This window comes from Bidens hawaiensis, unplaced genomic scaffold, assembly GCF_021521415.1.
Source record: "Bidens hawaiensis isolate Kalapana, Puna unplaced genomic scaffold, B.hawaiensis_p1.1 tig00016014_1, whole genome shotgun sequence".
NCBI classification, from domain to species: Eukaryota; Viridiplantae; Streptophyta; class Magnoliopsida; order Asterales; family Asteraceae; genus Bidens; species Bidens hawaiensis.
In genome coordinates, this window is record NW_027492447.1 from 298,180 (window position 1) to 310,020 (window position 11,841).

At 33.5% G+C, this 11,841-nt stretch overlaps 1 pseudogene across 1 annotated transcript; it reads left to right on the forward strand.

Moving 5' to 3' along the window:
* The first annotated feature begins 8,959 nt into the window (after positions 1-8,959).
* LOC143550345 (spliceosome-associated protein 49 pseudogene) lies at positions 8,960-10,100 on the forward strand (annotated as a pseudogene). Its single transcript, XR_013138310.1, has 3 exons — positions 8,960-9,001; positions 9,241-9,452; positions 10,047-10,100. The product of XR_013138310.1 is annotated as a spliceosome-associated protein 49 pseudogene (transcript).
* Positions 10,101-11,841: the final 1,741 nt, after the last annotated feature.

Below are 11,841 nucleotides of genomic sequence, written 5' to 3' on the forward strand. Positions count from 1 at the left end.
ACATGTTATGGTTTTTAGTATAGAACAATCAGCTGTTTAAGCATTAGGATACTTTTTGACTAATAGAATAATAAGATGTTGTAGTGTGAATATTTAATTTGATTTTGATTATACATGGTTTATGTTACAATTAGACAAAGGGGACCTGAATGATGAAAACCCTTTCTTGCTGTATGGACATCGGGTAGATAAATCTGTTAATTTAAGTTAGAAATTAAAAGTTTCGTTTAGGTATTCCATCTTCACAACCAGAAGAACTAGATGTTGTATTTGCTTCTATATCCGTTAGTTGACGAATCAAGTGGTTCGCAGCAAGAAGAAACATTACTGGGAGGAGTATTCCAAGTGGAATCGGAGCCAAACCTTGAAATCTACTGATATGAAAGGTGAATAGTTGATTATGGATCTAAACAGGTACACATGTAGCATCCAAACTGAATTCAAGCTATTAGAATTTATAAAATGAAAATAAATTAGGTGATAAGTTTTCATCAATGCCCCCGTGTAACATAAAACATGTTTGTGTTCGTTAATTTAAAATCTAAACGAACAGTACATTAACATAAACGAACATAACAGAACAAAAGTAATTGAACAAACGTAAAGATGTTAATTTGTTTAAAACATGAACATGTTCGTTTATGTTCGTTAGTAAATGAACATATATGTACACTACATCTCAATTTTTTTAAAAGATAAAGGCAATAACTTTAGTATTTAGAGGATCTTCAATTGAATCAACCACCATTGAGCATATTATTTATGCGAATACAACCTCGCATTGTGAAGTATACAGTTAATTGAATGAATTATTTGCTAGTTTACATCAATATAAATTGGTGACCAGTGGCTACAAGGAATAATAGCATAGTTCTTGGTTTTATGTTTGCTTTAGTTAATAGTTAAATTCAATCTATTATTATTTGCAATCTTTACTTTCATTCATTACATTTTACAAAACTAATAGATGTATTACCTCTTGCAGAAGTTTTTACGAAAGTCAAATTTGCTTTTTGATACTAATTTGAAATTATATTGCAAATTGATTTTGGAATTTGGTTTTACAACTGTTATTATTTGTCAATTGCATTTGTGTTTATAATAATGGTCTTTAATGTGGATTATTTTTAAGACGTTATTGCAAGTTTGATTAGTCAATAAGGGCTGCAGGCAATATGAATAAGGGGAATGAAGGCAAAGGTGGCATATGGTCTTTGCAGTAGAGGTTTGGTCAGCTAGGATGAAGAGGCTAGCAAGCTGAAGAATACATACATAGAGATGGTAACCATCTCTCACTTTCAAGATTATTTTCTAACTTTAATTGTTAAGCGTGCACACGTTGTCACCGTTTAACGATGGTAATTGATTTGGCCTTTTGCAGAAAAGACTTAACTTTGCTTCAATATCGGTGGTAATTTTTTTGATTTTTTTTTATAGAAAAACCGATTTGGAAAATCGGTTTAAAAAAACATTAAGCAAAACCATTGGTTTTTTTTGAATTAGGTTTTGTTACTACAGGTCGATTATTTTGGTTACGAATAGTGTTTTGGGTTCGGGTTTTGAAAAGAATATTAATCATAAAGGTGTTGTTGTATCTTGAAACCCGATCTCGAGAACTCCTAATGGTTCTTCAAACGAAATCAAACCAAACATCCACCAAATGTTGCCGCATGATAGCCTTCTATCGTCTAGCATGGCACCTGTACCCACCATTCACACACAGCTCGAACGGGCCTGTCTTCAATCAACCACATTATCAAAGACCAAAGTGTACCATTCATAAGTCAACTATTTACTCAAATCTTTGTTGAAAAGAAAACATTACCGCAAACTAAATAAATACAAGCGGTTGAAACCGTTACGGGTCGATTGTAGGTGAGTTGGAACTTGAGAAGAAATTTAGACGAAGATCCAAAAGTTTAAATAAGAAACCCGGACATGTTGAAAGAACTAAAGAGCAAAAAAACAACAATCCATGTTCATGTCCGTGTTCGTTCGGTTCGCCTTGAAACCTTCTAATAAGAACATAGCATTCACGTTTACAAGACGACAATATCCCTTATCAGTTTGCTTCGTTATGATTATAAAAAAAAAGTCAAGGACAATTATTAAGTAGGGTTAAAAAACGACGTCTTCTCACACGACATCTGTGTGTCACAATATCACGAGTTACGAGCAAAAAGGGTTTGAAGATACTGATTCTAAACAAAAATGACAAACAGATTACTAAAACGACAAATGTCGTTTTCAAGGAAATTTTTTCTTATTTGAAATAAATCAAATGTTATCACTTACATTATTATGATTTATGGATGTAGTAGAATCTTATGAATTCATGACGTAGAGTAACAAAAATAGCATCACAACAATAATGTTTATAGATTTAGTAGAATTTTATGAATTCATGATGTATACTAACAAACATAACATCATAATAACAAATACAATTAAAGATTTACGAATTACATTGTTTTCATGATCGAACCATGCTCCAATGTTAAATACATGAGTTCGATTATGTTTGTGTTTATTTTCGGATTTTGTAGGACAACAATAACATGGTCCGAGATGCTAAAGCAACATGCATTGGAACTCTATGTTTTCAAAATAAATATACATAATTAGCATTGTTAAATGAAGCTATGCAGTAAACTACCACCGGGATAATATAAAACAAACATATACAAAATAATATCAAACTAAACTTCATACTAGGAAAAAATATAATAACTCTTCAAAAAAAATTAAATGAAAACACATGATGTGCCCGTTTGAGATAGAATTCAAACCCATTGATTTATTTAAAGCCCAATTCACTATCAAGTCCATATCTTAAACAACAAAATGTTTAGCTACAATAATTGATAGACAATAAGAGCCCGCTGAAGTGATCCATCAAACAACATATGTGTTCTGAATCACCCATGAATCATAACAACTCAATATAAACGTAAATAACGTAAACCATATGGCATACTTTACACCAGACCTCATTTGAGATACTTTAACTACATCTAACAAATATAATGTCACACCCCGACTTAGAGACTAAGCGTGTGACTCATAGTTGGTACATGTTTAGTAAATATATCAGAGTTACGGGTTATTTAGCAGAAGACTTTGGTTATAATAAAATATTAATTTATTTTGAAAACTTCTCGGATAATAAATATCCAAGTGTTTGATTTGCAAACCTTGCTTGTGTTGGACTCGGTCTACCCAAGAAACATATTATAATTGATGTGGCTAGTACGTTATGATCCAAGTCGGGTCATACCCAATAACAAACTAGACAAACACCAATTATATTTTTTTATATATGATATGATCATAAGTAAATAAATATTGACACTTATGTTATTTGGAAAAGGGTTTCTATATACAATGTACTTGTGAAATGAATAAATCATATGGATGATTTATATTTTGAGAGAGAACATTCCATAGTGTTACTTAAGATGATTAAATAACAATATGTGAAAATGGTTACCTAGCATGTTGCCTATATGTTGTGTTACACTTATAAGTAATAAGTTTTATAACACAAATATATAAATGGAAGGTTTAAAAAATAACAATAATAATAATAATAACAAGGAAGGAATCTCTTTCTCTCTTATTATTTTATTGTTATTTCAAATGTTAGTGGAGACATGCAAGGTTTCTAATTGGTGCCATGGGTCGTGCCAAAAGATACACACTTACTTCCTCTTTCACTCTCATTTTTTTTGCAAGTAACAAAAAAGTTTTCTACTCTCTCTCTTTTCTCTCTAATTTTCGGCCAAGAGGAGGACCCAAGGGAGGAAGAAAATTTTTGAGTGCAAATCCTAGCTACAAGGTGTTTGCTTGAAGGCTTGAAGGGTATACAAGCTTGAGGAACTCCTATCTTGAAGTTCTAGCCTACCATTCATCATCCCTTTCACATTCCTTGGTTTTGAAAGGTAGTCTTAACATGCATGGACTTATAGTGACATGCATGTGTTTGATAGTATGTATTTCGTATTTGGATTCGGGTTTCGATTTTGCATGTATAAAATTGGTTTTATACACTATAAACTAACAAGATTTAAAACATTTATCCGCTGCGTTTTTGGTAAAAGTAAGGTTTTATCACTTTGATAATCTTGTTAAAACCCAACAGCTTGATCTTGTTCGTAATATTTTAATAATTAAAAATTGAGTTATCTCCATATAGCGAGCATTTATTCCATTAGTGACTCTAATTCCTTGATATCTGTACTAAATCTGTTTCCCTGAAATACGGGGAAATGCATCAGCGATATGCTGGTGATTCAAATTTACAAGACCAATCTACCCGAATTGTGGAAGGAGACACCATGGGAAATGTTTGAGATCAACTAACATTCCCAAAAATTAATCCATTTGTCTCATGCACCTTCTGCAAGAAAATTGGTCATTCGGAAGATGATTGTAGAAGGAAGACAGTTGTATGTTTCGACTGTGGAGAAAATGTGCATTTTAGCACAGAATGTCCAAAGAAAACAAATAATGCAAGTGGAAGCGGAACTAAGAAAAGAAATGCCAGAATAAATATGTTAAACTTACAAGAAACATCTAGCGATCAAGAATAAAAGCAGATAGGAGTATGCCAAATAAATGTGCGAGATCTCAATGCATTCGAAATAACTAATAGTTTAGTTTGCTCTTGTAAACTGTTTGTAAACTCGTTTTTAAAATGAGGAATTTTGTAATGATAATAGGGTCTTTAAATCTCTAATATAAATAAAGAAAGATATTAGCATATAGATCGTGTCGTTACATAAGAATGCTTATATCCATTAAAGAGACAGATTCACAATTTATTCAAAATACTAAAGATTGAAAAACTATATGGTTAATATAGTCCATTATCTATAGAAAGGTGAGATAAGATAAAGATTCATTAAAGAGTATATCTTTATTCAAAGAAAAATCGGTTATATGAACTTTGAAAGTTCAAAGGAAATAATCGACAGATATAAACGGAAAGGATTCGCCAAGAATTATAAAGCAAAGGATAATGGGAGACAAGTAGAAGTATCTTGAAAGTTGTCAAGATGAATAAGTTGAAAGGATTCGATAGACTGAATCCAAGAGGCCTTATAATTAACATCGGTAAATGTTTAGAATACAAAAGGTAAGGTAAATAATTAAACACAACTGGCCACTGTGCTTAGCAATTTACAATTACTTATGATATTCTGAACTATTGACTGATAATATCAATTAAGATGCAAAAGTTAACAAAGATTCAGGGATTTCAACTATTCAACAATCTAGAGTTAACACAAGAATCAGATTAGAGAGAATCTAATCATCCAAATCTAAGACAGCGAATCTCGAGGACGAGATTCATTTCAAGGTGGGGAGGATGTAACATCCTAGAAAAATCCCATAATTATTTGGACGAAAAATGTCAACTTTGAAAGTTGAAGGATTAAAAATTTCACATGACAAGTAATGGGAAAAATGAGATAAGAAAAATAAAATATCTCATGTTAAGGAAGTAAGAAATTCCAACCCACATGAAAAAATGGAAGAAAGTAGAAACATTCCACATGGGTATAAATAAGAAAGATAACTTTCATCCCACATGGAAAGAAGAAAAAAAATGGAAGTTCTTTATAAGGAAGATAGTTTCCATAGCAATATTCTTATGTGGCTAACCACTCTCCATAGTCCAAGCGGAGGGTGCGAAGCACTCGACGTGCACGGACACGGAGTCAGACTTGGGCGTAATGTGGTGTTTCGATGGTGCACTTTGCACTTCGCACGCTCGCATCGTTGTAAGCCGCATAAGTACCCGCTTTAGTATTTTTGGATAGTACAGGGTCTGGAAACGAAAATATGAAATTTCTTCCCTCGCGCGACACGAAGGATTAGGCTTCAAGGTCTTCGCGCGACGCGAAGTATTCCTTCGCGCGACGCGAAGTAACAGATCTACATGCGTGACACATGGCAGCACATGGTGCCACGTGGCAGCACACCTGATGACTCAGCAACGTCTAGGTGGTTCGCGCGACACAAAGAACTCCAAAAGTTACTATAAATAGAAAGGTCCATGACACTTCCCAATTCACACCAAAACACCATCACTCTCACACGTTTAGCATTGTTTTGCATGCCAGTTCTCATAGTACGTGCCAAACCCCGAAGTTATGATGGTTTAAAGCCTTAATACGTGATAGAAAGCAGAAGTGCTATCTGTACAAGCTTAGGCGTATAAACTCCGAATACCCGTGTAAAGTAGGGGTTCTGCCTAAGTATTATTTTATTATATTATATGGCTTAGACCATAGTCAGGGGTATAACCCAAACCTTGATCATAAATATGTTTACAAGAGCTTTATACATACAAAGGTTATAGCTAAAAATAATATTTCTTCATGATTAAGAAATATAAGCTTTTACATACAAGATGAAATAGACGAATATAGTTTCTTCACGATTAAGAGACACAAAGTCTTATATATACAAAAGATAGAGTTTTCTTCGTGAGTAAGAAACGTAAGATTTTACATACAAAGGTGATAGTTATTCAATGTTTCTTCTTAAAGAAGAAACCTATTAATAGATGTTTATATCATGAAGAAGAAACTCAACATATGATTTGTAAATAAATAAATGAAAAGACTACAGGTCCAAATATTTTATTCAAACAAATGATCAGTCAAGGTTTAAAGCTATCAAGACCAGACAAAAGGTCTGCAGCTGGATCAAGAGACGATCCGGATATTTATATAAACCTATTTTATTATAGGTCAATTATCATTCACAAAGGTTTTCAAACGAGATCACCACATCATTCAGAAAAGACAATCACAGGTGAATACGTTAAACCTTTTACAGTCAGTCATTAAGATAAACGGGTTGTTTATCTTAATAAGTCAGTCAAATGTTTATATAAGATTACGTGATCTCTAAATTTAAGAGATTACGTGATCCCTAAGTCACAAGGTAGAAAATAAAAGCAACTCAGACCGAGTACACATGTGTCTAGATCCAAACATATCTGTTTAGCCTTTCAATCAAGGCTGCGTGGCCGTAGGCTAAACAGTCATAACCAAAGTTCTCTAATGGGCATCAGTCCCCGGAGAACCGTAATTGTGTGTGTATGGCAGTGGCACAAGTTCCCATAAATAAGAGATGTTTCTGCTGAGATTGTTTAAGAAAACTATCTTGTTAGTCAAAGATTTATTAATGTTTTTAGAGTCAACGATTCACCAGCATATCGCTAACGTATTTTCCCCCCACATTACAGGAAAGCAAGTATAGCACACATAGCAAGGAATTATAGTCATTCATGGAGTTAGATGCTCGTAAGTGGAGATGGCTCAGTTTTAATTAATAAAATATTGCAAATAAAAATAAACAATGTTTGTAAACTAACTACTCAGATATTTATTATCCGAGGGAATTTTCAAATAAATTAATATTTTATTTTAACCAAAGACTTCCACTAATAACCCTCAACTCTGATATATTTACAAAACCGGTACCAGCTAACGGGCGTTGCACCCAGGCCCTAAGTCAGGGTGTGACAAGTAGTAAAGGTTTTACCTTATAAACAACTCCTCATTTTGTTCCCAAACCGATGTGAGACAAGTTTTTACCACTTTTATATTTAATACATTTATTCACACTTATACCCAAAACTTCCAATATTAATACCTGATAAATACCCGATGAGTTTGGGACGGGTCTGGGACAGGGTTTAATAATCGGGTATGGGTTTAGGAATGCCTAAACCCGCCCCAAACCCAACCCATTACCATACCTACTGCAAATATATGATTTGAGACCACTTTTGAAGGCAAACAACTCCAAAGTATTTGTAAGTCTACATGTATGCAATATTTGTAAGTCTTATAAGCTAAACACTTTTATCATTTGTGGTATGTTTGGTTAGAGTTAATGGAATGAAAGAGAAATGGAATGAAATTAACAAAGAAATGAAATTGATCATTATCCTTTATTTGTTTTGCTTGGTTAACATATGAGAATGAAATGAATTATTATTTTATATTATTTGCTAGGGAAAAAAACACGAGAATGAAATAAAAATAATAAAAAATAATTATATCTCAAATAAAAATTACTGGAATAAAAAAATTACAATGACAATGGTGGTGGCGGCGCCACCAAAGATCATAGCGATGACGGTGACGGTGACGGTGATGATCAAGCAGCAACAGTGGTAGCCAGGCAAGACAATGTTTAACAATGACGATGCCAATGCCAAATTCCACCACAAAAGGCGATACAAATGACTAGTAATTATTAAAATCCATATTATTATTATTTTGAAAGCTAAATTAAAACAAATATAATAATAATAGTTATTATTATTATTATTATTATTATTATTATTTTTGGAAGGGCACCAACATAAATAATATCTAAAACATGTTGAAATCCTTTACTTGTGGTCTAGTGGTAAGAGGCTTAGGTTCTCTAGTGGAGACTCAAGTTCGAATCCCACTTGTGTTATATTTGGGTGGATCTTAGCAATGAAGTATTTGAGCTAGGCCTTATGCAAAGGTTGTCAGTTCGAAATATTTGAGCTAGGCCTTGTCCCACTGTGTGTTACGTTAGAGAGTTCTGCTCTTGTGATGGCACAACGACTGCCAAGTGGCAGTCGGCGGTATAGTTTCCCGGGGGAACGCCCAAGCCAAACTCTGAAGTCAGCGTGAGCCCGGTTAAGACAACATAGTCTGGCCAGAGCAGGGCATCAGGACTCTTCAAATTTAGAGAGTATGATAGCCTAAATATAAGAAAGTCGTCGTTTTGAAAAAAAAAAGAAAAAACAAGAAAAGAAAAAAATCTAAAACATGTTGATTCTATAAAATCTTTTATCTTTTTTTTTTTTTTTTTTTTTTTTTTTAACTTGGAATGATAAGATTCAGCAGTATGACTTGACTTGTATTCTTCTGTGTTCATCTTCTTTCTTTCTTTGTTGCGGCAGCCATGTCTTCAAACCCTAACTGCACAGTTTACATAGGTAACCTTCCAAACCAAACCCTAACCTTACTCTTTCATTATTATTAATTAATTCATCTGACTGTGAGTATTTACTTACTTCTGTTGATTTCTATCGGAATGAATAGTTAATTAATTGTTTTATTATTATATATATGGTGTCTCTTAGGTTTTTGATTGAAAATAGGTTAAGTTAACAGACAGACAGACAGACAAGCTATTATTATCATAACTGATGCTTATAATTTTTATTATATATAGGTAATTTGGATGAGCGAGTAACTGATAGGGTTTTATATGATATTCTTATTCAAGCTGGACGAGTCGTCGACTTGCATATTCCCCGAGATAGAGAAACCGATAAACCAAAAGGTTTTGCTTTTGCAGAATATGAAACCAAACAAATTGCTGATTATGCTGTCAACCTTTTCACTGGACTTGTTACTCTTAACAACCGAACATTAAGATTTGGAGTATGTTCTAACTTTTTTTAATAAATAATCCGTGTCTAGGATGACTACATTGCCAAGATAATATAGTGAATAATTAAATGATCTAGGAGATTTTGATCGGTTTGATTAATTTGGCTTGTTTCATTTTAATCTAAACTTTTTATCATACCTGTTTAACATGCTAGTGAACCCGTTCATAAGTAAATGAGTCAAATTATTTGCCACCTCTGCGTAGGGGCGCGTGTGGGTCAGTTTTTGAAAAACGTTCGGTTTTGGTTTTTCGATTGTTCTGCTCGGTCATGGTTTTTTGGTACTTTCACCATTTGGCCCGCTTTTTGATATAATGCAATGAATTTGGGCCTAAATATCTTTTTCTCTTTTCAATTAATGATTATGGTTATTATACATCTGGACTAAAATATATGGGTTACACAATTTTTTAAATTCTTATAAATAACTTATCATTCAATACTAAGATGGAAATACATAAATTCGATTTGGTTCAGTTTTATTTACATGCAAAATCGAAACCAAACCGTCAGTTTTGTTTTGAGTTCAATCATTCCAGTTACAGATCAGTTTTTTACTTTTAATATTTGAATTATGTAAAAATAGATTTCTGGGCAAGACAAGTCAGCAGCGAACACGCAAACGCCACCTATGCTTGATCAAACGGTTCTTTCAAATCAAGGTTAAATGCTGAGGCTTCCCTGAGTTCTTCGTCTCATCATACATTAGGTAAAGTGTTTCCTTTCTTCATGTGTTTGTGAATTTGTGTTTGACAGTTTGATCATTAGTCTGATTGTAATGGTTTTTGATAAATTATTGTTCGTTAAAATGTCAGTTCCACCTGGTGCACCACAATATTCTCATATGAGTAGATCTTATGGGGATTACAACAATTTTGAGCATCGGAGAACTCATGGGGCCACATGGGATTCTACCAATATTTATGATCGTCGTTAAACCTGTTGGTAACTGTGATTATCTTGTTGTCAATCGAAGCATTAGATATGATTGGTTGTAGACTTGGAACCGGTTGACTTAATATATTAGTCACTAGACCTGTAATCAATCAGTGATTAGCTATCAGTGTTAAGGTCTTAAACTTGAAAGGTTTTTTGTGATGATATGTGTAGTGTTTGTTTGAGTTAATGAGCTTGATTATTGAATTGGCAAAATGTGTTTGGATGATTTGACATTTAATTAAGAGCTTGCTTTTCAGTTAGAGCTTTCATATTGTCTTATAGATATAATCATATATATAAATTTACTCATCACCTCCAAAATGGTAGAGCCCTTTTGAGCGCCACCAGAGTAACGACAATGGGGAACGCCAAAGCCTACAACCCAATCAAATGGAGGGTGAGGGCGTCATTGGGGTTCTCCATAACACTCAGTCTAATCAAGAACACAGAAACGTAAAACGTAAAGGAGTAATCTTTAATACTCTTCAGTGGTTGGATTGGTTGTTTGATTACAATCATGTTACTCTCAAGATCTCTAACTCTAAACAATCACATGTCCTCTATTTATAGACCCGCATGAACATAAGGGGTGCAACACTAAACTCATTGAGACCTTGACAAGTCAACTCATTTGACTTAGACTAACATGTTTGTCTGACACATCCAAATGTTGAAACTATATTTTAATTTGAATGTTAAACTTTCAATCAACAAAAATTAAACCCTTTATAGCATCGTTTTAAGATAACTTTTACATTAATTGACCTGTACCTTCTTTCTAATCAAAAACCCTAAAACAACATCAGCTTGAAATTTGAAATTCGGAAAAAACATAACGGAGTTATTATTTTTTTGGCTGGAATCCAATGAAAACAAACAGTGTGAAGCGTGGGACCAGTGGCAAAAATTTCTAAGATGTGCTTATTATCGGCCTACCTAAAAAAAGATGTGATTAGACGTTTCCTACAAATTTTTAGACGCTTCCATACCATTTTTAGACGTGTCCTTTGATCCTATAAGCTTTAGTTGCATATTTAAACGTTCCGGAGAAAAAGTCTATGTTTGAGATGTTTCTCTTCTAAAGACGTATGTATAGATGCTTCCTCTTAAATATGCCACGTGTCACAAAATAAGTGGCTCGTTGGTGAGCCCGTCTATTAGATAAAGCCCGTATAGTCTAGACGCTTCACTGACGTGTCAAGTTTTGTGGTCCTCAATTTTCGTGAAGTCTCTAAATTTTAGACACTTTCTATGTTTATTTAGGTAAATAGGTGTGTATTGTGTACCATGACTATTTTAGTGATTTTCCCTTTTTTTTTAAAATGATGTTTCTTTCATGTGATGCTCGATTCATTTTTTTGGAAAGGAAGTATAACAATATTTAGGCTCCGGGGTATACCTTAACGCCCAGGGCGTTAAAGGTGAGTTGACAAGGGTTAATG